The sequence below is a fragment of the Prionailurus bengalensis genome, chromosome D1 (assembly GCF_016509475.1).
Source record: "Prionailurus bengalensis isolate Pbe53 chromosome D1, Fcat_Pben_1.1_paternal_pri, whole genome shotgun sequence".
Taxonomy (NCBI): domain Eukaryota; kingdom Metazoa; phylum Chordata; class Mammalia; order Carnivora; family Felidae; genus Prionailurus; species Prionailurus bengalensis.
In genome coordinates this window covers 86672661-86678508 of record NC_057346.1, presented here as the reverse complement: position 1 = coordinate 86678508, position 5848 = coordinate 86672661, and the positions used below count along the sequence as shown (strand labels likewise).

General features: G+C 42.5%; 1 long non-coding RNA gene across 1 annotated transcript; it reads left to right on the top strand.

Moving 5' to 3' along the window:
- The first annotated feature begins 562 nt into the window (after window positions 1-562).
- On the top strand, window positions 563-4937 carry LOC122482690. Its single transcript, XR_006297211.1, has 2 exons — window positions 563-658; window positions 4399-4937. It is a non-coding gene; the product is annotated as an uncharacterized LOC122482690 (long non-coding RNA).
- The last annotated feature ends 911 nt before the right edge of the window (window positions 4938-5848 follow it).

Here is a 5848-nt window from a genome sequence, read left to right as displayed (position 1 = left end):
CCCAGCAAAATAATTTCCACTTCGCATTATGGGTTAAGAGCTATAAAATGTCTATCCCTTCTGACCCAGTAATTTTAATGCTGGGACTCTGATTTAAGGAAATAATCTTAAGTAATAAAAAAGTTTTATGCTCATAGATATTTATCATGATATTATTTATAATTACAGACAATCAAAAACAACTTAAGTACCTAATATATAGAAAAGGTCAGATAAGTTTTACCACAAAACATTGTATAGTTATTAAAATTACATTTATTAAGAGTTTTCAATAATGTGTTTACAGCATAATGTTAATAGGAAAAAATCCTGTGTATTGTACAAACACACTGTGTTAAAAAAAAAAAAGATCCACAAGTAGAAAAAAAAAATGGAAAGAAGTATCTCCAAATGCTAAAACTGGTTATCTTTAAGTGGTGGCACTATGGATAATTTTCTTCTCTTATTTGTACTTATTCTTTCTACTTATTTGTAAATAAGAATCTTAATTTTTCCTTAATTAACAGATACTATTTTATAGAGGAAAACATGATATTAAACTTTGAAAATAACTCTCTCCACTAGCTCCCCAATGGAAGTCAGCCAGCCTTGACTTGGATATGTCAAACCCGTCTACTTTGGACCATGAAAACTAGTGAATTCACGCAAGAGATCAGAGGTACAGCAACAAGCCCCTCGTGTAATTGAACTCTGGGCATGTATCAGTCACCCATTCTATGAGCTCAAAATGAGAATGCACTGAAAGTTCTTACCACTGATCTACTCACATCTCTACAGGGGGCTTAGTACCAAAGGCTATAGTTGGGACTATCATTACATCATTAACCTTATTAGTGAGAAAAGTTCAAGGCAAAACCTTAGCTGCACATTCCTCAGAATGATGCTTTTCAGGTACTTCTGGTCTCTGGGGACACAAATGGAGGTCTTCTAGAGCAGAATATTGAGATTCCAATCCCCAGAGATCTCTTCTTGAATAAGCCAGTAGACTAGGCACTGAAAGGACCCAAGTCTGAACTTGTGCTTGTCCAATAATAAAACCTCAGAAAGGTAAACAGACCAGGCCAGAAGAAGAAGCTAGGAGACACACTGATGAAATCAGTGGGCATGGCTATGTCTGTTATTAATTGATCTGAGCACAATAGATGGCTCTGGAACCATGAACCTCATTCGGGGCCTTGGGCAAACATAGCTCTCCCTCCGTATACCAAGCTTCCTGTCACTCTGTGCCCAGTGGAAAGCCATTTCAGCTGCCATTTTGTCTCTTGATCAATGACCATAACGCATATTCTGGGCCCCATTCCCAGGATAATGTACTGAGTAGGTACAAATATAATTTTTATAAAATCACCAGGACGGCACCTGCAAACAGAAGAAAAAAAAAAGGAAATGAATATACATCGCGAAGAAGAACACGTACCAGGGAGAATTTGCTTCCTCACATACCTGGGACAAATGGAGAGCAACACATTCTCCACAGAACTGTGAACTCAGTAGGGCTTATTTCTTGGTCTCCCCCCTTCCACCAAAAGCTGATATTCAGAATGACTGTGACATCAGTTACATTAACCTTAGAGATAAGTAAACCACTTGGTTTTATCTGTATATTTAGTGTTTGGGTCTGTAGCAGCCAAAGGCCACTGATTACAGAATAGAAAAATAATTAAGCCCTTCCCATGAAGCAGCCTATGTGAAGGACCTTACACATATCTAATCCTCATAAAAATCCTATGAAATAAGTATTATTAACCTCTGCATGTGCCTCCCCTCCCTTCCATTTTACAGATGAAGAAATCAAGAGAGTTCAAACAAACTTCCTGAGGTCACACAGTTAGTAACAACTGAGACAATTAAAACTGGGGGCAATCTGATTCCAAAGCCTGTGCCCTGACTACTTTGTTCTCTAGAGATGTGGTCTGAGCATACATACCCTGTTTTTCTATGCTTTAGAAATACAGTTCGCAATGAACTCATAAGTCTTTCTATGATGTATATGCATATCAAATGGTCACATTGCACACTTTCAATATATACAATTAGACTTGTCAGTTACTAATCAATACAGTTTTTTTAAAAAATGAAAAAACCAGAGCACAAGTTCAAAGGAAAACACAACCCAAATAGCATCCTCTGACCCACCCAACATTTAAAATTTCTATTTGCCGTGTAATTTCTCAATCAACAGTGAAAAGCATCAGACCCTGGCAAAACACTGACTCCAGCTGCCAAATAGGAGGAATGTTTGGGTACAGGATGGTTTCTGAGTGAACCTGAACCTCACTCCACAGAGAGCCACTCGGGTCTCCACAGGGTCCTGGGGGAGGGACCAGAGGACGTGCTGTGTGGTCCACAGCAAAGGGACCCACAGTGGCACAGCAGCGCCGGGTGAGGAACGGTCCACCCCACCCCTGGCATTAGCACCTCCTGTCTTCCAAGAGCCCCCTCACAGACTCCAGTGGCAACTTCTACCGAAGCACCAGCTCATCTCTTCCTGGTCTCTGAAGTGCCACCAGGAAACCAGGGAGTCAGGAAAAAGAGGAGAACAAGCCATACAAACTTCCCATCCACCCTATGCCTCTGCTTTGAATGGGAGCAGAGGACTCAGGCCTCCTGACTGGCTCCTCTGGCACCATTTTTAGTACCTGTGTTCCTTTCTTTTTTTTTTTTTTTTTTAAATTTTTTTTTCAACGTTTTTTATTTATTTTTGGGACAGAGAGAGACAGAGCATGAACGGGGGAGGGCCAGAGAGAGAGGGAAACACAGAATCGGAAACAGGCTCCAGGCTCCGAGCCATCAGCCCAGAGCCTGACGCGGGGCTCGAACTCCCGGACCGTGAGATCGTGACCTGGCTGAAGTCGGACGCTTAACCGACTGCGCCACCCAGGCGCCCCACCTGTGTTCCTTTCAATGGGAGGAAGCGAGTAGGGAGCTAGGATCCCAGTTGAGAGAGTGAGCCTCCTGTGTAAAAGTCACTGTTCACTCTTTCCAGAGTCCTCTTCCTTCCCTGGGACGCTGCCATGTTTGTGGGGACACTGTGGGTAACAGGGGAGGGTGGAAGGGAGGTCACAGGCCATTCCTCCAAAATGCTCCGAAGCTACATGTGGCAAAAGAAGGGTAGAATTCCGGTATGCAAGAAAGCAAAGAAATGCTTCTGCGGCACTGAGCAACCTCCCCCAGCAAAGCTTCTCAGGAAGGGTAATAATGTAAACATTCAGCCATTAGAGGAAAAACCTCACCCTTCATGCCACCCTCCCCACCATTAACGACATTGGCAGCCCTATTAAAATACAAGTCTGATTTGTGTTTAATGATCTTGAAAGGAAAGTAATTGCTTGGGTATTACCATTCGAATGTTCCTAGAAGCACAGATAATATTTACAATCGGATTGTCCTTTCTCAGGGAGGGTGGGCAGGCAGGCAGGGCTCCCTAGGCCATTTGAAGCTGAGGCTGAGAAATGATCTCAACAATCAGCTTAAGGGTCTTGGAGCTCAGAGTGTATTTTCCTCTTCCTTCTTTTCACTGTCAAGAGGCTCCTGGGTAATAACCCTACCCCTTTTCTTCTAGGAAGGGAGTCAGTCATTGAGGAATTTGAGAAGGGTAGACTATATCATTCTCGGGGAGTGAAACCTAATCAAAAAGCAAAGATAAAAGAGAGATCGAATGAAGTTATAGCCCAAACAGATGGATTTAAATTCAAGCCAAATTGTGTAGCTATGTCAATGTTCCTAGAGCATCAGTTTATAGATTTATGAAGACACCCAATGTTACTGTTCCAAGAAATACACAACTGAATGCACGGAGGCCAGGCTATAGCACACAGTATTAACCACCCAAATTAGGGGGCGACACAGTTCCCGGTTCAAATCCCAGCTCAGCCACCTAATAGCTTTATGACCTTGGGAGAAAGTAATTTTACTTCTCTGAGCTTCAGTGCCCTCATTCAGAAAATAGAAATGATAATGGGACCCACCACTTAGGGTAATCATAGGAATCCAGAGAGGTTCTAGAAGCAAAGGACTTTGTACTGCAACTGGCAAAGTGTAGGTATTCAATCAGTGTCTTTAGTTGTTGTTGTTGTTGTTGTTGTTAAGATTTTATTTTTATGTAATCTCTATACCCAATATGAGGCTCAAACTCACAACCTTGAGATCGAGTCACATGTTCCACTCACTGGGTCAGCCAGGTGCCCCTTCCTTGGTGATTATTAATATTAAAAAGGCAAACGAGGTTCTAACTGTCTTCAGTACCTGGCCTCACATCACTACTATACTATTCTGGCACTTGCGTATTTTGCATGCTCAGCATCAGTAGCATCTTGCTCTCATGGCTGCACACTCAATTCTTGGTACTTCTGCATCCAGGAGGTTGTAGAAACCACAGCAATTCTGCTCATTTTACAGGTTAAGAACCTGCTGAAAGCTTTGCCAAGGCGATGACCTCTCAGGCAAACCTCAGAATGGATTTGGTTTGGTCAGATTCAGCCTTCCCTCTCCCAGGCCATGTAATCTTCATCATATACCTGCATTTTATGGACAAGTCTGGCCTGTGTACCTTCCTTTGAACTAAAACTCTGGACTGGAGGCCACAGAGAGTGAACCACTAGTGAGAACAGAAAAATCTGGAAGAATCTGGAAGGGTCTTGAATCTGAAAGACAAAGAAATATGGTAAAGGTAAATTATTTCATTCAACTCCCAGATCATGGGGTGCTGGCTCCCAGCAAGGGGCTGAAAAATGGCGGGTAGCATCATTGTCAACATTATGACATGCACCATCTATAATCTGTGTGTACTTTCTCCAATTCTCTTTCCTCTCCTTCTTCCTTATGTCACTTTGTTACCTCACAGAATGGGGTTAATGCTTTGCTAGGTAGGGGAAGGACTCACTCTTTATCAAATGCCTCCCCCTCTCACCAAACTTTACTAAAAAATGAAAACCTCTGCATATCTTTATTCCCAAATTTAAAACTACAATCTGTGCGTCTTAGTAGTTTCACATAATACCTAGAATTTTTCTTTTATTCCTAACCCTACAGACTTAGCATACATATAAAACAGAATTTTATTGCTAAAGGAGACCTTTGGAATCATTAAGCCCCATCTGGCCATTTTACAAATAAGGAATCAGGCCCAGAAAGGTTAAGTGACTTGCCCAAGATACACAACTGCTATGAGTTGGGCCAGAATTTCTGACTAAGGTCTTGGCTTTTCAATTAATACTAGATAAAGTGATAATTGAGAGGTTATATCTGTTGGGGATTTGACCTAGCATATGTGTGTGTGCATGTGTTTGCATGTGTGTATGCGTGTGTGTGTGTGTGTGTGTGTGTGTGCGTGTATGTGTAGCAGGTAACAGCCAGCTTTTGGGGGGGGGTTGGTAAGGTGGGGGTGGGAATACTGGGAATTAATGTTAAATGGCAGCATCCATAAGCATTCCTGCAACCCCACAGGACTTTCTCTGCCATTTATGCCCCATTTTGCTAAGTTTCTTTAACATTGCTTCTCAAAGAGTGGTCACTAATCTGAGTACTTGTTACAGATGTGAGCTTTTAGACCCTACAGGGGACTTAGTGCCTCAAAATCTCTGGAGGTGGCCCAGGAATCTCAGTTGTATCAAGAATTCCCCATGATTCTTTGTGTGCTCAAATATGAGCAGCACTGAGTTAAGAGCCATCCCAGGGTTATACCAAGTCCTATAAACACAGGGATTATAAGCATGGGCTTAGGCCAGACAGACCTGGGGTCAAATTCTTTTCCTGAGCTCCAGCACTGTTCCCTCTTTCCATATTTCCACCTGTCTCCCTCCCTCATCTCCTTCAGGTACTTGCTTGGATGCCCGCTCTGCGGTGAAGC